The sequence below is a fragment of the Macaca fascicularis genome, chromosome 2, assembly GCF_037993035.2.
Source record: "Macaca fascicularis isolate 582-1 chromosome 2, T2T-MFA8v1.1".
Taxonomy (NCBI): Eukaryota; Metazoa; Chordata; class Mammalia; order Primates; family Cercopithecidae; genus Macaca; species Macaca fascicularis.
Window position 1 is genome coordinate 85148519 of NC_088376.1, and position 22382 is coordinate 85170900.

General features: G+C 35.9%; 1 protein-coding gene across 31 annotated transcripts in view; it reads left to right on the forward strand.

The window, feature by feature from the left end:
* Nucleotides 1–22382, forward strand: part of NLGN1 (neuroligin 1) — a 916720-nt gene that overhangs the window by 163480 nt on the left and 730858 nt on the right. For 4 of the 31 annotated variants that reach the window (XM_045385076.3, XM_065540190.2, XM_065540189.2 and 1 more), the window contains exon 1: nt 12019–12485. The exons of the other annotated variants lie outside the window; for them this stretch is intronic. The gene's annotated coding sequence lies outside the window, so the exon portion shown is untranslated. Of the gene's footprint in view, nt 1–12018; nt 12486–22382 lie in introns of those variants that run through there. 31 annotated transcript variants of the gene reach the window in all.

Here is a 22382-nt window from a genome sequence, read left to right on the forward strand (position 1 = left end):
ATCCTGGGTATTTTCTCTCATCTGATCAGACCTTTCAGGAGGATTTTGCTTACAGCTCCCAAGTTGCAGTCTCACCAGGGCCCTCCTCTAGTCTTCCCTTGCCTTAATACATAGTTCATCTTCACCCTGGGAGGAATCACTGTATCTCACTATAAGGAGACACCTTCATCCTCTGAGTGAGGCATGAGAACTGAGTGCCCTATGTGAGGCAGGAGAACTAGAGCTACACCAAGTCCCGGTGTTATTTCTGCCTCACAAGAAGTGCTTGGAGCATCCCATCACTACAAGGTGATGCTCTCTTTTTTAGAAGAACCTCCCAACTATCCATTCCATTTATATTAGCTCCTGAACCCTGAAACTATTTCCTCAGTATCCGTTCTCTTCAGCACTGAGTTACTACCGTTCACAATGAACAGGAAGTACAAGAGGCTTGGATTTAAACTTGGATATAATCTCAGTTTACTCTGTTGTTAGTAGCCGCAAGTCACTTAGTGTTACTGGGTTTCAGTTTTCTGATTTGTAAAAGTAGGAAAAATTGTATGTACCCTTCAAACTTGAAAAAAACCTATAAGCTGAAGAACTAAGTACAATATTGGTACAGAAGATGCATTCAACAAATGAGAGTTGATATTATTTTTGCTATTCTGATTATTAAGTTTGCATGCCTTCAAGTCAGCTGCGAAAGCAAATACATAGATAAAAATGTTAGTCTTTGTAATGGCTAAATGAGGATACATGTATCTTCATATGTATATTATATATATATTAATTATATACATTTAATTCAGTATATTTAATAGATAATCATTTATAATATAATTATGTATATTATATGTATGCTGAAACAAGAAAAACGGAGTAGGGGAGAGTAAAAAGGATAATGAGTGTAGGAAGAAGACAGGCTTTCCTGAGATCTTATTATTTTTATGCTATTATTATTATTGTTTTTGTCTGTTATATTTGCTTCCTGGTCTAGTTCTTAATGAATATGGGAAGAGGAAGGATAGAGAAAAAATTTTGATCGTATTAAGAGTCAAAAAAGATGAAAAACCTGGGCGCAGTAGCTCACGCCTGTAATCCCAGTACTTTGGGAGGCTGAGGTGGGTGGATCATGAGGTCAGGAGATCGAGACCATCCTGGCTAACACGGTGAAACCCCGTCTCTACTAAAAATACAAAAAATTCTCCGGGCACAGTGGCGGGCGCCTGTAGTCCCAGCTACTGGGGAGGCTGAGGCAGGAGAATGGTGTGAAGCCGGAGAAGCGGAGCTTGCAGTGAGCTGAGATCCGGCCACTGCACTCCAGCCTGGGCGACAGAGTGAGACTCCATCTCAAAAAAAAAAAAAAAAAAAAGAAAAAAAGAAGTTTTGAAGTTTTTATTACATGTGCTCTTTTTATAAGGTAAAGTCTTTTTAAATCAATTAAATGCTGTCAATAAGAAATACCTTTTGATAACAAAAATGTAATTGATTAAATGGAAATATTTGTGTAGCAAGGAGTAACCCAAATATAAGATCTTGATTTCTCTATTTCAACTGAGGACACAGAGAGAAAATAGATGTTAAACTTTGACTAAATTGAATTGAAATTCAATTTAAAATTTAATATTTAAATAATTTAAATTAAACTCTTTATTAGTAAATAATTTTTAAAGCATCATTGAAAATACTAATTCCAAAGCAGTTGATGGTTTTAAATAATTTATGTAAAGTCTGTAATCTAAGGCAGGCTACTTACTAAAGTGTCTCATTCCTATTTTACCATGAAACTAACATACTTAATGGACAAGCCCAATTACAAAACAAATTCCTTTAGGAATTTTATGCCTCAAAAAAGGAATAGAGACGATAACATGAGAGAACATATATTGAATACTACAATAGAATGATTGTTCAACATTTAAAGGATTTATTCAACTACACCATCATTTAGCCTATATGTCATAGCTTTGTCCATAAGAAAATTATGGGTGACTTTTGTAAAAGCCCTTGGATGCAGTTAAGATAAACAATGCAAATGACACATTTGATCTGCCACTCCAATAATTATTTAAAAAACAAAGACAGGATCTCACTCTGTGACCTAGGCTAGGGTGTAGTGGCACAACCATGACTCACTACAGCCTCCAACTCCTGGACTTGAGTGAACTTCCCACCTCAGTCTCTCGAGTTGCTAGAACCACAGTCTCACGCTGCCATGCCAGGCTATTTTGTAAAAAATTTGAGTCTCACTATATTGCCAAGGCTGGTCTCAAATTCCGGCTTCAAAGGCCTTGGCCTCCCAAAGCCCTAGGATTACAGGTGTGAGCCACTGCACCCAGCTCCAGTAATTCTAAGCAAACAAACAACAACAAAAGTTATGATGACTTTACACTTAGCAAACACGTATGAGCATCAGGTTTAGAATTTTAGTTAATGCCAAGATTGGTAAACTTCAGTTTCTGGAATCTTGTTTGAAGACTAGGACAGTTAATTTTCATGGCACTTTTTCGTGGTGACTTAAAAATAATAGATATTAGTTCCAAGAACACTTCTTCACATACTTTTGGTATTCTAAATTAGGTAACAGATTTGTACCTGAAATCTTAAAACAAATTTAAGTTACCTTCAGGTTTTCTTATTTCCTCACCATCATATTCTTTTCCAGTTCAAACACCATTGGAGCTGAGATTTAATAGTTTTGCTTTTCTCTTGGTCATTTGCTCATATTATGTAGTTGGCCCCAAGCAATGTTATTCTTATCCTATCCTTGGCTATCATTTTCTTCTAAAAATACCAGATAAATTTCTTCCTATTATTGCTGGCATTTTTACAAACGCCAGTCAACTGAGTATCATTAGGTAATCATTCTCTTCTTTCATGTTCTTTTTAACTTTTGTTTCTTTTCTGATCTTTCTTTTTAAATATAATTCTCAAATACAGAGTTATCAGAAACTTGCCTATAAAACCATCCTGATAATTTATAGAAGCCTTTGTGATTCTTTATCTAGATTGTGACACAGGTTTAGAATGATATGGAATAATATGTAAAATTTTCTTTTTAACTTGTTTCTTATAATCTAAAGCCACACTATTCTTTATGGTAGTCACTAGCCATATGTGGCTATTGAGCTATTGAAAAGGAATTATTCCAAGTTGAGATGTGCTCTAAATATAATATACACATTTGATTTTGAATATATTTATATGAAAACAATTAAATTTCTCAATAATAGTCTTTCATATTGATTATATGTTGACATGATAATATGTTGACATATTGGGCTAAATATAATAAAGTATTAAATTTAATTTAACTTGATTCTTCATTTTTTCATGTGGATGCTAGGAAATTTAAAATTGCCTATGTGGTTCACATTATGTTTCTATGGACAGAACTGATTATTCCCAGAATATTTTTAATATTTTTAATTTAATATTTGTAATTAAGTATATTAGTTTCCTATTGCAGCTATAACAAATTCCCTCAAATTTAGTGGCTTAAAACAACACAAATTTATTATCTTATAGTTTAGGATGTCAGAAATCAAAAATGATTGTCAAAGGCTGTGTTCTTTTTGGAGGTTCTAGAAAAAATTCCATTTTCTTGCCTAGAGACTACCTGCTTACCCTGGCTTGTAGCCCCTTCTTTTGTCTTCTAAGCCAAGAGTGTAGCATCTTCAAATCTCTCTGACTCTTTCTCTCTCTTCTCTGTTTCTGTTATCACATCTCTTACTCTGATTCTGACCCCTGACCCTCTGCCTTCGTCTAATAAAAACCCTTGTGATTATTTAGTACCCATCTAGGTAACCCAGAATAATCTCTCCATCTCAAGATCCTCAATTTAATCACATTTGCAAAGTCCCTTTTGCCATGTAAAGTGGCATATGCACAGATTCCAGGAATTAATACATCTATGGGAGGGGTGGAGGGTATTATTCCAATTACCATATTAAGTATATTTAATGATATTCTTTCTTGATTTGTTAATTTCATTTTTTAAATTTTGGTTGTGGTCCTGTATTTTAAGATCAACGAAACTGTAACACCAAAAAATAATCATAAGAAACATCAAGTCAGGTGTGGCATGGCACAATGGCTTCTCATCTGGGTGATGCTGCTGACCTCGATGTGATCTTAGTTAAGTCACTTATCTTCTTGGACTTTTTCTGTTTAGTGAAAGGAGTCTGTGAGTCTATGAAGGAACTTTAAAAGTGCAGTTCTTTGGGCCACTGTTCAAATATACTCTAGTTGTTTTAATGATTATTTTGAGCCCTTGTAAGATGAATTTCAGCTACAAGGTATTTCTTGTAGCTTCACCAGACTTATGAATGACGAGGATGTGAATTGTGAGTTGGTTTAATGTATTACACATAAGCCAAGAATTATATTCTCATTCCATCATATAATGAGTATACTTTCTGTTAACACATAAACCATATATCCTCATAGTCTTATCTATTTTGTGACATAACAAATCATGCTTTGAACTATTTTGACATTACCTTTTCTGCTTAATCTATGTAAACAACTATGTCTGAAATATTACCATGTCCTGCTTTCCTTCTCTCCCTTCCTCCTAGTACGATTTATAAATAAAGGGTCAAAAATTAATTTTTTTTGGTAACAAATCCACCATTTGTTAGCTTGTTTATCACTAGGGAAGATTTGGGAAACTTTTAGAGAAGAGGACACAAGAAAAGGCTGAGAGTCATGAATTTTATGATGGTTGGAAGATTGAACAATTTCTTATGCATTGAATGTAACATAGTTATGTCATTCTGTTTAATTAAATCATTCTACTGTTTGTTTCTAGGTCATCAGAAATAATTTTATTCACATACAAGCAAAAGCAAACTCTAAAACCAAACACAAATGATCTTAGAAAAATATATCATTTTTGAAAAACTTGTGATGTATTTTTTCAGTTTCTTGTAAGTAATCAAAGATTAACTAAAGGAACAGATTAATGTATAGATAGATAGATAGATAGATAGATAGATAGATAGATAGATAGATAGACAGATAGAGACAGAGAGACAAGAAGACAGAGAAATAACCATTCCTTTAGAAGATATCATTTTAGGCTGGGTGTGGTGGTTCATGCCTGTAATCCCAGCACTTTGGGAGGCCGAGGCAGGTGGATCACGAGGTCAGGAGACCAAGACCATCCTGGCTAACACTGTGAAACCCTGTCTCTGCTAAAAATACAAAAAAAGTAGCCGAGTGTGGTGGCGGGCGCCTATAGTCCCAGCTACTTGGGAGGCTGAGGCTGGAGAATGGCATGAACCCGGGAGGTGGAGCTTGCAGTGAGCCAAGATCTGGCCACTGCACTCCAGCCTGGGTGACAGAGCGAGACTCCCTCTAAAAAAGAAGGAGAAGGAGGAGGAGGAGGAGGAGGAGGAGGAGGAGAAGGAGAAGGTCATTTTAAGGGTTCCTTTATTTAATATTTTGGAAATCATGGAACTAAATATTTTGGGACAGGTAGAAGATGCTCATTAAGTTGCTAATTGAACAATAATGAAAATTCAGGCTGGTGTTCAAGTTTAATTATGTAATTAGCATAAAATCCTATCCAAAAATAGAATACCCGACTCTTGTCTGTGAAGTCAATGAGATGTCAATGCCACTGAGATATAAGTAAAAATTTCTCTTTTCATCTTGAACTATGGAATATTAATTTTCATGTGGTTTCCCATCCTATTAGGTCAAATTTTATAGTATATTGTGCTAATATTGGAAACATAGACTCAAATAAACTAGTATTTTACAATAAACATTAATAGATGATATTTAATAAGATGGTTTCCTGATTGTGTTTTTTCAATACTTAAATATCTAAGATAATTTTATACAATTTAACTCATTCTAAACTACATTGCCATGCCAAAATCAATCATGGTACTATGGAATTAAAAGCCACCAAAATATGAAGAGAACCTGCTCAGAGGTTATTAGAGCATCAGCGTGAATACTACCTCACAAATATACATTCAAATATGAAGAAAATATTCTGCAAAATATTGCATTAAGCTATTATTAGCTAAAACCTTTGAAATTGGAAATTTCTATATTTTTCAATTTTACCAATTAAATAAATGTACAAATTACAGATGTAAAAAAGACCTCTTTCTAAAAGAAAACAATCTTAATTATTAGCATAATGGCACCATTATTGGAAAGTTTTTAACACGTCAAAATTATTTAAGTTTGTTTTGAAAAATCTAGATTTATTTCTGATTTAAACCCTTTTAAGAGTCCCTCTGTAAATATCTTTTAGCATCTCTAACCAACATTGATGAAAAAGCCCCATTTCAAAAGTGGCAGTCTCGTGCTAAAATATCTAGTCTTGGCTAGTCACAGTGGCTATGCCTGTAATCCCAGCACAGCCAATGTGGGCTTATTACTTGAGCTCAGGAGTTCAAGGCTAGCCTGGGCAGCATAGCGAAACCTTGTCTCTAGAAAAAAATACAAAAATTAGCGTGGTTTGATGGCATGGCATCTGTATTCTCAGCTATTCAGGAGGCTGACATGGGAGGATCACCTGAGCCCAGGGAGTTTGAGGCCGCAGTGAACCGTGATCGTGCCTCTGCACTCCAGCCAGGGCAATACAGTGAGACCAGGTCTCAAGATAATTAAATAAATATACAAACAAAATGTCTAGTCTTGCTCATCACTTCCTTAGCTTCCATTACCAGTCTGTATTCTATGGAATATAAAGATACATCTGGTATATTCAGCATCCAGGTAGATGTGTTCCTCCAATACGTATCTGAAATATAGTCAGTACCAGTCAAGCATTTTAAGTCGTCTCTTCTAATTAAGCAGGCTTGTGGGAGTAGATTCTTCCCAGTAGAAAGAACGTCTTTGTAAACAGTCACTTTTGCAGTAGTTAGAACTTACAATGTTGCAACACTTTTTATTTTTTTTCTTTCATAATTCCCAATTGCCGTTCATTTAGATTCAAGTCTTGAGCATATAATATGAGGTTCCATCAGGGGAGTTCTGAAGATAGTAGAGGATTTTTTTCCTCCAGACTTGCTTTACAATTCTGTTTTATTTTATTTCCAGCTTCAGAATTTTAAAAATTATCTTTAAAAAATTATTGTCAGTATGTAGTAGGTATATATGTTTATGGAATACGTGAAATATTTAGGTTATTTCTTCTTTTTCAGACACTGACCTGCAATCTTTCACAACATCCTAAAACATTTATCAAACGCCAGAACTGAATTGATTTGACCTGGTCATAAAAGATGTGCATTTATATCATTTATCAAAAAAACAAAAAATCCTTTTCCCAAAATAACTCTTTTGTACTAAAAGCAACAATGAAATACTTGCTCGTCTACTTGTTACGAAAACCATGCTATTTCCTCACATTATCCATTTGGTATTAATCAATCCATCATTTTCTATTTGGTATAGAAACCAAAATAAGATATGTAATTCTAACATGTTTTTTATGAGAGCTGAAATTTTAATAACACGGTAAAATTGGAATGCCCTAGAGTGCTCGGGTTTGCCAATCTTGACTTTTATTTCCATTATTATTGTTCATACTAATTCTTACTTCCCTCTTGTATTGATTTCGTTTTCTGAAGAAATTAGCAGGCCCATCTAATGAAGAGATTCGCTTCATTAGAGAGTTTATTCTCTTCATATAGCAACTAGTTTTATTGTTTGACCTATTAAGTCAGTCATTTACTAATAATTTGTATCATGAGGGATACAAATATTAAATATGTTTCTATCCTGTCAGTAAATCACCAGGGAGATAAATGAATTCGATTCACATTTTTATCCTCAAACACCTTTCCTCTATCCCTCCTTCTCCTTTCACTTCTCCTCATTTACTCCTCTTCCTTCATTAACTACCTTACTCTGTCAACCCAGTTTACACTTAAATACACTGAAAAATGAACCTTCAGTTCTATATTAATATCTAATACTTGTTCAATATGGATGCTGAAATATTAATTTATAATAGTAATAGCCATTTACAATCAACAAATCAATCATCAATGGGAAACTAAGGGTTTGTGGTGGTTGGCTGTTTTAAAATCAACTCTTCTATGATATACTTTGGATTATGCCCAGTATACAGGAGGTATTCAACAAGTGGTTGCTGAAAGAATGTCAACCTCTCCAAATTTCAGAAATATAATGGTACATCTGCTGCTTCTCCCCAAATTGGCATACCACTATTTCCTCATCACAAATCTGTTTTGGTTATTTCCAGGAAATCTATTCAGAATAGTTGAAAGTTGATTGTTTGACAATTAACTCAAGCATTTTTCCTGAGTCCAGGGTGCATGGAATAGTATTAACTGCTCAACTGAGTTATAAAAAATGTCTTTTCTTGGGAGGCCAAAGCGGGCGGATCACGAGGTCAGGAGATGCAGACCATCCTGGCTAACACGGTGAAACCCCGTCTCTACTAAAAATACAAAAAATGAGCCTGGCGTGGTGGCGGACGCCTGTAGTCCCAGCTTCTCAGGAGGCTGAGGCAGGAGACTGGCGTGAACCCGGGAGGTGGAGCTTGCAATGAGCCGAGATCGCGCCACTGCACTCCAGCCTGGGTGACAGAGCGAGACTCCATTTCACCAAAAAAAAAAAAAAAAAAAAAATTCTTTTCTAACATTTGGTATCTCTTTTGCATGGATTATGAAATATAATGCCTAGTGATTGTGAAATGAGATTTCCAGCCTTCATATTTCATATCAACAAAGTCTTCTTATTTGAATTCACATACATATTTTAATATTCTGGGTGAATTTTCTTTCATGTTGTAATTTCAGCTTATGGCTGCACTGGCTTTGGTAGTTTATAGTTAACTGCTCAGACTGAACATAATCAATCAGTTGATTGACTGTTTCACAATTTCAAAGGCCCCGTTATTATTTGTGAGATCAAAGGAAAATACAAGAAAGAGCTAGCTGAGGATTATATATATATATATATATTTTCAATTTCAACCACATTTTCCCATTTAGGTGGTAATTTTTGCTTCCTAGCTAGGATTTCTATTATCAGTTATAGAAATAAATAAACACCATTCCATTTACACTTCTTAGAAATATTCAGTAGTACAGTTTTTTTAAAAAAATCTCCATATAAAAAGCACATTACGAAATATTGAAATTTCATAATTTTTTTCACATACACATTTAATGAGAAAATTTTATAATATGGTAAAGATTCACGGAAATCATGTAGTCTAAATCTTTAATTTTAATAAAATATTTAAAGCATATAAACAATTTATATAGTAATATTGTAGACACCTGTGTACTCAAGATTCAGGCTGATAAATAGAGCACTATAGATACAGTTGAAGCTTCTGGTGATGCCTTTCCAATTTCACTTACTTGGCACCCTCCCCACAGTAACCTCTACCCTGAATACCATGTTTATAATTATCATGCCTGCTGATATAGGTTGCTCTATAAGTGTATCTGATCAAATACAATAGATGTAATTATTTTGCATGTTTTTGAATTTTATATACAAATAGCATCATTCTATAAACATCTTTCCACGACATCCTTTGTTGTTGTTGTTGCTGCTCCACATTATATTTTTTGAGATTAATGTATATCAACTCAAAGAGCTAAGGTCATATTCATTTTTCTTGTTACCGTTTCTGCTATTGCAGTATATGAATATTCTATAAATATTTTGTCCAGTTATTTATCTAAAGGTGTTTAGATGATTTCTCCCTCCTACTGTTTTTTTCTGTTTCCAATAATTCTGGAATGAATAGTTCTAGGAGTGGAAAAACTGGATTATAGGATATAAGAATGTTCAACTATTGATAAACTGCTCTCTGAACTTGTACTATCATCTACTCTCCATAATTTCTTCATTTTCATCAATATTAAGTTTTGCTGGACTTGTGAATTTCTGCCAATTTCATGACTGGGAAACAAAAATTTCATTATTTTGAATTTCATTTCTCTAATAACTAGGGAGACTGAGGACCTTTTTCAGATGCTTATTGGACATTGAGAATCTTGCTCTTTCAATGAACTATTCATTTCCTTAACCCATTCTTTCCTATCATATTTTTTATCTTTTATAAGACCCTTTATGTACTTTGGATTATAATCCTTCTTTGGATATATGCATTGCAAATATCTTTTATGAGTGTAAATTGGATGTATATAATTGTTTTATTTTAATATATCAAATTTAACATAATTTCTTTATGGACTTTGGTTTTTTTATCTTGTTTAGTAAACCCTTCTGTTCTCATCTATCCAAAATCACAAAGTGATTTCCCTCTAAATGTTGTAAAATTTTGCTCAGCATCTTTAGTTCTTTAACCCACCTTAACATACATACATGTGAAGTTGCAATCTTGTATTATCATTTTTTCATGTGGCTAATTCAATGTCTGAATATGTCATCTTCCCTCAGTGTTTTCTAATGTCACCAGTTATTTATCAAGTTTCCATAAATGCATGAATATTTTTCTGGACTTTCTATTCTGTTCCATTGGACTAGTTTCTAGCCCTGAACCAAATCTGCACTGCCTCAGTTACTGTTATTTTATGTTAAGCCTTAATAGTTCGTATGGGAACTTCCTGAACCTTGCTCTTCAGATTGTATTGATAATTTCTTACCCTTTGCCCTTGCAAACGCATTTTAGAATTAACTTTTCAGGTTCCACAAAAAAGTTGTAGTAGATTTTATTAATAATTACATTAGTTCTATAGGTTAATTTACCATATTGATTCTCCCATCCAGGAACATGTATATTTGTTGATTTATGTCAGTTTACCCCTTAGTGTTAATAGAAAAATTAACTGTGGGCCAAAAAGTGATGGCCCAAAGTCACATGGCCAATTAATAGCAACACCAGTGGTAGAAGAAAGGTCTTTTGACTCCTTAACACATTGTACACTAAAAAGGCTTAATTATTTAGTCATTTAAAGAATACCTTGGACTCCTTGCAGCTACAGAACCCCTCACCATGAAAGAGAATTCAACTTCTCTAGTTTACTAGGCCCAATTTGTGTTTCAAGCCCTCAAAGTGTGATTAGAGTGCTTGAGAAAACAAAGTCCTGAAATTCCTTGCATTGACTCTCTCTGGAGTCTGTCCGAAATGCTAGGGTTAATCTTGAGGTCATTGAATTTCAAAGCATTCAGGTAAGCAACATTGAGGCCTATGTAATGACTCTTAGGCCTTGCTCTGTGACCACAGGCGTACAGGAACTATCACTTGCTTTGCTGAATGAACACTAAAAGTCCAAAATAAGAAGAAATTGTCTAAGAATACACACACACACACACACACACACACACACACACACACACACACACACAATCATAGTCCTTCAAAGGAAATAAAATTTTAAATGTTTTTCTAAAAGCAGCATATCAGGATGATTGAGGCTTCTTCTAGATCGATAGTTATTCAGGAAACAAATACAGTTGCTTTGAAATCACCGAGTTGCCTCAAATTGGCATTTTAGCTACTAACTGCCATTGGGGAAAATGTTGTAGAAAAAAAAAAAAAAGAATCCAGAGGAGACAGAAGCACAGAAGATTCAGTCTTTAAACATAAAACAAAGAAACATCAGATGCTGTATTCAAGCAGTCATATACTATTCATGTTAATTGCAGTTCAACCTTCTTTAACTACTACAGTAGTCAGTTATCTGAAGGGGCAAAAAAAAAAAAAAAAAAAAAAAAGGTGAGGAGAGGGGATGGGAAAAAAAAGTGAGATCCCTGCAATATCGCCTGGAGCCACTAGGGGTATCTTTGTACCATTTTTCATCCTGCACCGATTTGGAGTAGAAACCTGTATTAGGGTAAAAACAGGGTCCTCGGCATTTTTTTTTTTTTTTTTTTTTTTTTTTTTGCAAGGAGTGCACCCAGAATCCAAAAACGATTTTTTAAAAAAGAAAGAAAGAAAGAAAGAAACCAGAGTTTTTTTCAATCATCCGAACAGGGTTATGAAATTGTTCTTGTGGACATCAGCACCGGGAATTCATTTTTGAGGTCAATTTCCAATCGAGATAAATCTATTGGATTAGTAGGATTATCTGATTGCAGCCGAAAGAAGTAACGTTGTTTGATCATTTGTATTTCTTTCCTGATGGTCGGATTTACATGGAGGTGGCTTTGGGTCCCCAGGATTCTGGATCGTGGTTGCATCTGGAGAGAAAAAAGGATCAATCGACACGTTTTGGAAGTGTCCGTGGGTGAATAAAAAAGGAGGGAGGGGGGGCAAAACTGGGGTTGCGGATGCTTAAAGGAAAAAAAAAAAAAAAAAAAAAAAAAGAGAGAGAGAGAGAAAAGGAAGCGTCGTGAATCCTGAAACAAGAATTACTGGGTGCTCGAGATTTCAAAAAAGCGTCTAGAAACTGGTAAATACTTTGACCATTTCAGCTTGAATTTGAATTTGACGGCGAAGTGTTGCAGAAACGGTCTCCTTGAATCACTGCAAAGGGACCGGGGAAAGATGAGGGGTCTCCCTCTGTGGATTTATCTTGCTGAGGGTAAGTTTGTGGCTCTTTTATTGGGAGGGGGCTGACAGGGTTTTGTGCCACTGCGCGGAAGGTGATGCGGACGCGGTGCCGGTGAAACGGGAAGAGAAAGGGGAATGTAAAGCCACCTCGCGCATCCCCGGAGGATCGCTAGGGAGCTACCTAGATCGAGATAAAAACCTTATTTTTGTGGCGTCGGTGGGGGAGCCAAGCAGCTCTCCAAGCTCTCAACTTTGCATTGAAAATCTCTCAGTTGGGAGATGCTTCCCAGATCCAGTGCTTTCTCCTAGCACTACTTTAAGGAGAGGAGGCGGCGGTGCCTTGGACAACCTGCATGTAGAGCGGAAAAGTCCAAGTAGAAATCGCTGGTGCTTCGGCCGCCGTTTCGGCGGCTGTCGTGGCTTCTAGGGGGATATTTTGGAGTGGGAATTGGCTGTTTTCATGTTGTCTCCTCCCCCACCCCTCTCTTCCTACCGCTTCCCGCTTCCCACTTCTCTCAGCCAGACACTAAAGAGTTACAGGGTCACTGCACCGTATAGAGACAGTAGAAGTGGGTGACTGGCCACACATGTTATCTTGTAATTCGCTTGCAGGACTTTCCATAATACAAGTCCGAGGTAACTTTCTTCGAGTTGGTGCAGCCCAGGAAAACGTTGCAGGCTTTTTGCCGAGGGCCCAGGCTAGCCAGTGCGCCAGGCAGAGGGCTGCGTTTCTGATGCATCCCTGACCTGCCTGCCTCGCCACTTACTGGCTTTTCTTTCCAACTGAGCGGTGCGCGCGCGTTCCCAGACATTTTCTTGCAGCTTAATTCATGGATTTTTTTCTTTTTAAAAAGACTTTTGTAGCTCCCAAGAAAAACTCATCTTTATTTGCAGAAGGAAATCAATTTCAGCAGCTATAATTAATCACTCAAATGAGTGAATATGAATTGACTCAGGCAACTAAAAGTTGCTTTGGAACCCAGAAAAGCATATTATTCTGAACTCATTTTGGAGTCCACGTAGCTTCAGAACAATTGCATACAAAGAACTGATTTATTTGAGGGATGTATATAAATGTGTTCAGTAGGCTAACGAATCTGAGACTTCAACATCACAATTTTAGTTGGCTTTCTTTTTTAATTTAACGCCAATTCGTTTAATTTTAAACTTTTAGACATTCGAATGCCTTGTAATAAAGTGGAGATAGATAAAAGATAAAACATACATTTTGTACGATTTAATCTTTAGAAGAAAAGTGTTACCTTTTTTCAGGGATTTCTGGTTTACAGATTATGAAGTGTATGCAGATACCTTTGTGGTTTTACCACTGAAGTCTGTTATGTGTGAACTCATCAAAAGGCAACTCTTCAATGTCATCTGAAGCACACTCATTCTCTAGTACTTTTTTCAGGAATTCCAGTTACATGTGACATTCTGGCTATTGAAAGATTAGTCTCACCAGACTTTCTCCCTGGATTGATGTGTGTATGTGTGCATCTGAAATCTAATTTTGAAGCATGCATGTGAGATTTGTTTTTTAAAGATGAAATAGCAAAATGTAAAACTTTTGTCTCCCAGGAATTCTTAAGTAGAAAAGGTAGATATTTCCTATTTCAGTAGGCATCGTGTAAGATTATTTAGAGATTATAGAAATAATAATAAATAGTTTCTCCAAACCCAATTGTTAGTTTTAAGGAGATATCGGAGAAGCTAGGTTAGTCTCTTTTTACTCTGCTATAAGTCACGTGGTTCTTGTGCAGGCTGAAAGCAGAAGAATGGACGTTCTGTGTACTGGCACAGTCTAGCCACTGATCCCAGTCACGCTGTCTAATAGTTTTTAAAATATTTTTCAAAGTTTAAACAGATTTTTAAAAGACAGCTAGCAAATAACTTTAAGTGGTAATAGCAAATAAGTAATGACGGTGAGTGGTAAGTGGGTTGGAATTTCTCTTTTTAAGCTAATAGAGAATATGGCTGTTGATAGAAAAATAGATGGATAATGTGAAACATGAAAAAGAAGGTCCTTTTCAAAGTTGATTTGCATATTCCAAAACCATTAAATCAGTAGTCATTGCTTGTGCCACAGTGTTAAAATGGAAGACTTAACTTAATGTGCCTTTGTAGTGCCTGGAAAATATGTTTCTGTCAGAATAAACAATCCTTTCTACTCCCTTGTTATGTTCTCTTTTGTCAGTTAAAATGAAAAGGGAGAACGTGAACTACTCTTTGTTATAATCTACTTGGAGGGGCTGTATCCTTTGTTTCTACAAGCAGTACATACACAAAACTTTGGTAAACATTGTAGGTAGTAAATCCACTTTGGAAAACCAATAACAATGGAAATAAGTATATACAAAATACACACCAAAAATTTTTTTAAAGTTGTGGCCAGTAAACAAAGAGCAAGGTACCCAGTTAGATAAATGCTCTCCCTAATAGAGCGGATTGTTCTAAGAACTATTGAAAAACCTGAGGAGTTCACTGAGAAAATTATTTACATTTAGCTCTATCTTACCTGATACATAGTTTTGGTCATAATTATTAAAAAGAACATGGTAGACTTGATGAGTTGTGAATATTCTATAGAGTAACACAAAATGTGGTAGTTTGGGGTGAAGAGATGGAAGCTCTCAATTAGCCCTGGAAATTTGCAAGCACAGTTTCTGATATAAGTGACAAGAAATAACACTGGATTCCCCTAAGCTTATCACTATGGAAAAACTGATGTTTCTTTCACTGGAGTTTTGCTTGACAGCTGCACCTCTCCCTCAAAAACCTTTTATGTGTTGTAACTGGCCTAACATTCACGAAAAGCTAACACATTTGCTATAGATTCTTTCTATGATTTTGAGATGATTAACTACATTAAATATTATTTTACATTAAAAAGAAGTTAGCAACACACTCTTAATTAGAAACAAAGTGATAAGGGCAATTATTTTTAAATGACTTGTTGAAATTTAACACATGACACTTCCAAGTGCAAATCTTCCAACTCTTTTGCTTTATTGAGAAATAAAAAAGAACAAAAATCAACTTTCAATTAATTTAAAATTCAAGTTTTTGACGTATTAAATTTGCCAACCATTGAAAAATATCAAATTTGTGAACACTCATGATGAATCTAAGGTTTTTATTGCTTTTTAAGAGATAATTTAAAACATCATGAGGTAGCTAACCATATAATCCTGTGGGATAGCAACATTCCCAACTGTTTCTAAGAAAAATGATTCCTTAATAGTAACACATTTGCTTGGTCACTTTTGTTCTATTATTAATGAAATAATGTTGATAATATCAAACATTACTATGTTGGTATAAAATGATCTGAATAATCTCTGCCTTCAGGAGTCATCCCCCAAACAAAGTAAAATCAAACAAACAAAAAACCCCACAGCCATTTGGTAGCTAACCTGTGTGATAGAGAATGACTGTCAACTCAAAGCTTAAGTGAAGTCAGGGAAAACTAGTGAATCATTCCAGGCATTTGAAATTATTAGACATTAAACTTTTGGGGCATTTTTATATGAATTCTTTTTATAACAGTCAGTATAATCTCTTCTGTGCCTATTTCTGTTACATGTAAGAGAAATTCTAGTCAATGGCAAAACGCTTTACTGCTGCCATTACTGCAGACTTTATAGATCAGAGATGTGTCAGCATGTTAGCTTTAGCAGTAATGCCTCTTTTGTGTGAAACCTTATGGGCCTTGCCGGCACTCTCTCATCCTGACACTCATAAAACGTTCAAGTCTTCATATTTATTATTTAATTTTCTTCCTATATATAGCAACACAGCACTTCAATATATGAATGTGTAGTCAAAAAAATGACAGGCAATTGTGAGTGGGACTAATGAGTTTTAATAATACACATATTAGGGACTGCTAAAGGAAGTTTAATTAAGAAAAACAAGTTGAGCATGAAATTCATTTTGGAACAAATGCAAGTTAGGTTAATACTACAGATGTGAATTCAAAAACCACAGTGATATATCACAGGAAATTAAGTTCCAGCCTGAGACTAGACCTACCTAATGCAGTTGACATCTTAGGACTTAGCTTTAAGTGGACAAACTTTGATTTAACTTATGAAACAGAAGAATATGTACTTTTTTTACTTTCTCCTGGTTTGTATAGAAATTTTACTTCAGTATTTTCACTGTGTATCCAGCCACACTTTATGTACATGATATTAATTCACTTGTGACAGGCCATACAGTAACTTTTTCTTTTTCTGTGGCCTACTTTTCTAATGCTACATATGCCTACAATTAGAGCTACCTGCTGAGGCCCATGCTATCTCTTTGGAGGTGCTATAGTTGGTGCTTCATTAATAGAACTGCATAGTCATCAACTTTCCTCTACCTATAATTCTGTTTATGTTTTGCATAATTTAGAAAATAGATAGACTAATGTGTTTGCTTCCTTACTTTTATTTATTTATTTTTTTGGGAGTGGCAGTGTGTGCGGAGCAAAAGCAGAAGTTGGAGAGGAGATTGAATTTTGGGCAAATATTTTGTTAGAATATGATTTTCTTATATTTTGCCTGTATTGAAATAACACAGACACTTTCTAAAAAGAGTAAATAATCAGGCAATGATATGAAAGTCTTTTTGTATATATATGGTTCTCAACAACTGCCTATTGGGAAACATCCAACTGATATACCGTTTTTTATACCAAAGTTTGTCATCAGTTTTGTGTAACCATAATGATTCTTTTTTCTTCCCTGACACACCCGATGAATCGTGGATCTACAGGAGAAGAAAAGAGGTTACTTGTAGTGTTTGAAAATGAATTGAACATTGTCGGTGCTTTCTAAAAAATAGTCACAATGAATACTCTCATATTGTCATATGGAATACTTTCTATGCTTGGAAGATCAACAAGTTCAAACATGTAATCAAGTAATATTGATTTGATAAAATCCAAGTTGAGATTATCATTGGTATAAGTTTTTTCCATATGACAACCACCACTTCCATGACAGAACTGACCAGAAAAAGTGATTACAGCATAGAACGTTGACCAATGGTTGTCACAATAGTCACACCTTGAAAATAAAACTTGAGCAATTTCATAGTTAACTATAGAGCTAAAAGGAATAAAAGTTCACTTCAGCAACCATTATGTTTCAAGTCAGTGCATCTGTCATTTCTAATTTAAATCTGTATTACTTACTGTCCAACACTTTACACACAAGTGACAGTACTATCTATTCTTTTTCTTATGGGTAGAAAAAGTCGCCAGTTTCATTACCTGTTTAACTGTGCCAAGTGTTCTAATACATATGTTACTACAAGATTGATGCCAAAAGTCCCTATATTTCATGCCATGGTCTTTAATAACACCATCTAAGAGGGAAAATGGTTTTTGTTTTGAAGGAATACTGTACTAGTAGTCTGTATAACCTCCACCGTAGTAGGGGATTTTTGTCTGGTTTGTTCGGAGCTGAGTGTATTTCTCTTCATCACCTAGAACAGTACCTGGTACATAACTGAAGATCAATAAGTGTTTATTCAATGAATAAATGAAAATCGACTCATGTTCTAGCCTTGGATGTTAGTAACTAAACATGTAACCTCTTTATGTAATGAATGCCTGGGATCTTCATTTTTGCTTTTTAAAAAATGTATAACCAGTAATTATTTGAATTGACAAATTTTTTAAATAACATACAAAATTCCAAAGGTAGGAATGATTCTATTCAAAAATTGAACATTAATTAAAGACAGAGTAATTGAAGCTTTTTAGTGATTTCATATGGAGTTTATATACTTCACTTTGATAAATTATTTGATCAAGACTTACAAGTGTATTAGGATTATTTATGTTGTTATAATTTACTGAAGGTACATTAGAGTTATTTTCTTCCATGAAGAAAATGTGATATCTCAGAGAATGCTGGAATTACTACAAGTTATTTCAAACAGGTAGAACATGAACAATAAGACAGTAAGATTTAAAATATAACTGTTGGGGATTTTCATCATTACTTAAGATCTTTTTTCATTTGTAAAACTTTATGATCCCATTCTCCCTATTATAAAATTTGAATTTAAATGGTGACTTTATTTGGCAACTTATGTTCCATGAGTATATTAAATTCTTGTTAATATTCTATTCTATACATCAATATATTGATATACTATTTGTGTTACACAAATGGCCTATGAACAGGGCATTGTTTTGAATTTTGTTATTTTTATTAGTACTAATGCAACTTTTATATGAAGGGAGAAAACGATGTAGATATATAAAGAAGATTGCTAGTGTGATATTCTTTCTCCTTTGGATCACTGGTTGAGCTCTAAGCCAGGTCAGAAGTGACAGGAAACCATTATTGCTGTTTAGTGCCTTATGTGGAAGGAGTTGGTGGTCTTAGTCCAGTTCCTAGTAGACAACTACTCCTTAAACAATAGTCACTACACTATTTGCCAATTCCAGCAAAAGCCTGGGACTGAATGGACACAAAGGTTTAACTACCCTCTCTCTGCTGATCATCCTCCAAGGGGTCAAGATTGACACACCCTGGCACAGGGCCATACTCAGACTTATCACTGGCCCTGCCAAAGTCACAGCTATTCTCTGGCAACAAGGGATTTTTTAAACTGGACTTTAATTAAGCAGGGAACCAGGAATGGCAATTTTCCACTCTTCCCAGGCATCAGCAACTCACTACAAACAAAAATAAGCTTAAAGAGTGAGTTGAGAATGTAGCACTCTTTTTAGGTTGTGTTAACTTCTCTATAAAGATACTAACAGGCATAATTAAGTTGCTTCTGGAAGCAATGACTTGTGACCCAAAGGTGGCCCCTTCCAGACAAAAGCATCAACTTAATATCAAGGGAAGTAATCAGCTCTACCAGGCTGTCTCTTATGAGCTCTTGAGTGATTATTCATTTTCTTCTGTGGGATCACAGGGTCATCAATTGGTTTTAAAAATGTATCCTGTGGTATTTTACATATACATTAAAACTGTTGCCCATGACTTTTGAAAAACACTCAGTCTCATTGATTTTTGCCCCTCTTGCCCCCTTCGTCTTCCTGTTCATTTGGAAGTCGGGCTTCCTAAGTAGATTCTAGATGTAACAATTAATATTTGGAGATTACACCTGAAAATAGTTTCAGAATAAATAGAAAGTAAAACTTATATAGTTAATGTTAATTTTTTCAGCCCCCCTTCTCTTCAGAATAACAAAATAAGAATCTGTCTAATATTTAGCCATTAGTTGTAATGAAGGTTATAGCAGAAATACTCAGTTGTGTAATGCAGAAGACAATGCTGTCACCTTAATCTTTTCCTCTTTTTGTTGTCAGAAAAGCTATTATGGCATCTTAGAATCTTATTTTATTTTCTTTTTTGCCACACAATAATGGAATTAGCTGCCAGTCTGTGTGGATATCTGTGCACACTCCTACATGATGAGAAATTTCCATTGTACTGTAACCTGTTTCCACCTCTTCTATGTTTCATTCTCCGTGGCTGCAAGTTTAATTAAGCTAATGCCTTCACGGAGGTCAAGCATCACAGATGGATAAATAAAATCTGAGGGTTGTGTTAATTGATGAAAAATAGTATAATGAATTAATGGGTCATTCATTCAAGAAATATTTTCTGAGGACTTACAATGTAATGCATTGTTCTGGGGCTGGTTGTTAAAAACCAACAATTCAAAAGACACAGCCTCCACTCTCAAAGTGTAAGGGCAATCTGATCAAGTCATTTGTATGATTATAATGATTCTCATCATACTTTGGATAAGATCTCACACTCCTAAAATGGCCAGCAAATTCTTGAGTTGTCACATCCTTTCTCCTCTCCAGTCTGATGGGCTACCCTTCTCTCAGTTCACAGTGGTTTCTTTGGAAAGCCCCAACCTCCACAGCATTTAGGTTTCCTGTTACTTCTGGCACATTCTATACCTTGGTTTTCAATTGCCAACTCCTACTCAATCTCAGACCCCAGTTTCCAGATTAATTCTTCAGGAAGATCATCATTCCAATTACATATTCTTAAATCTCCCCTCAAAATACCTGGCATTATCCTTCTTGGTATAGTGTTTATTACTAGATAGCTGTCTGTGTAATAGACTTACTTAAAGTCTATCTTCCCCCATTGAACTTCCATCTTTTTAAAACAATTATTTTTGATTCAAAGGTACATGTGCAGATTTATTATATAGGTAAAGTCATGTCATGGGGGTTTGTTGTACAGGTTATATCATCACCCAGGTACTAAGCCTATTACCCAATAATTACTTTTTTGTCTTCATGAATATTAGCACTATTCCTCTCCTGTTCATGTTGTCCTCTCCAATGCCTAGTATTAATTATTTGCCAAATATGCGAATGAAAATGGAAACTGAGATTACAAATTACTGTGGAAAAAAGTACTGTCTGTTTAGTTGCAAAAAAATGTAATAAATGTTTTGAGAGGTAAGAGAAGGGAGTATTTTTATGACTTGAAGGACTAGGGAAGGAAGTCTTACTGACTTTTGACCCAGGCCTTGAAAGGTACTAGCTGTGGTCCCTTCAGAAGAAAATTGATGGGGAAAGCATTCTCCAGGACGAACAATCTTGGTGAACAAGTTGAGCCCAATTAACTGAGCGCTGCTTCCAGTGCTGTGCTGTATTAGTCCATTTTCATGCTGCTGATAAAGACACACTCAAGACTGGGAAGAAAAAGAGGTTTAATTGGACTTAGAGTTTCACATGGCTAGGGAGGCCTCAGAATCATGGTGGGAGATGAAAGGCACTTCTTACACGGTGGCAGCAAGAGAAAATGAGGAAGATGCAAAAGCAGAAACCCCTGATTAAACCATCAGATCTCATGAGACTTATTCACAACCACGAGAATAGCGTGGGGGAACCACCCCTATGATTCAAATTATCTCCCACTGGGTCCCCCCACAACACATAGGAATTATGGGAGTACAATTCAAGATGAGAGTTGGGTGGGGACATAGAGCCCATATCATTCTGCCCCTGGCCCCTCCAAATCTCATGTCCTCACATTTCAAAACCAATCATGCCTTCCCAACAGTCCCCAAAAGTCTCAGTTCATTCCATAATTAACCCAAAAGTCCATAGTCCAAAGTCTCATCTGAGAAAAGGCAAGCCCCTTCCAGCTGAGTCCGTAAAATCAAAAGCAAGCTAGTTACTTCCTAGATTCAAAGTGGGCACAGGTAATGAGTAGATACAGCGATTCCAAATGAGAGAAACTGGCCAAAACAAAGGGGCTACAGGCCCCACACAATTCCAAAATCCAGCAGGGCAGTCAAATCTTAAACCTCCAAAATAATGTCCTTTGACTCCAGGTCTCACATCTAGGTCACGCTGATGCAAGGGGTGGGTTCCCATGGTCTTGGGCAGCTCCACCCCTGTGGCTTTGCGGGGTCCAACCTCCCTCCCAGCTGCTTTCATGGACTGGCATTAAGTGTCTGTGGCTTTTTCAGGTGAATGGTGTAAGCTGTTGGTGGATCTACTATTCTGGGGTCTGGAGGAAGGTGGCCCTCTTCTCACAGATCCACTAGATGTTGCCCCAATAGGGACTTTGTGTGGGGGCTCTGATCCCACATTTTCCTTCCACACTGCCCTAGCAGAGGTTCTCCATGAGCTCCCTGCTGCTCCAGCAAACTTCTGACTGGGCATCCAGGCATTTCCATGCATCTTCTGAAATCTAGGTGGAGGTTCCCAAACCTTAATTATTCACTTCTGTGCAACCACAGGCTCAACACCATGTGGAAACTGCTAAGGCTTGGGGCTTGCACCTTCTGAAGCCATGGGCTGAACTGTAACTTGGCCTCTTTTAGTCATGGCTAGAGTAGCTGGGACACAGAGAACCAAGTCTGTAGATTGCACACAGCACAGGGACCCTGAGCCTGGCCCACAAAACCGTATTTTCCTCCTAGGCCTCCAAGCCTG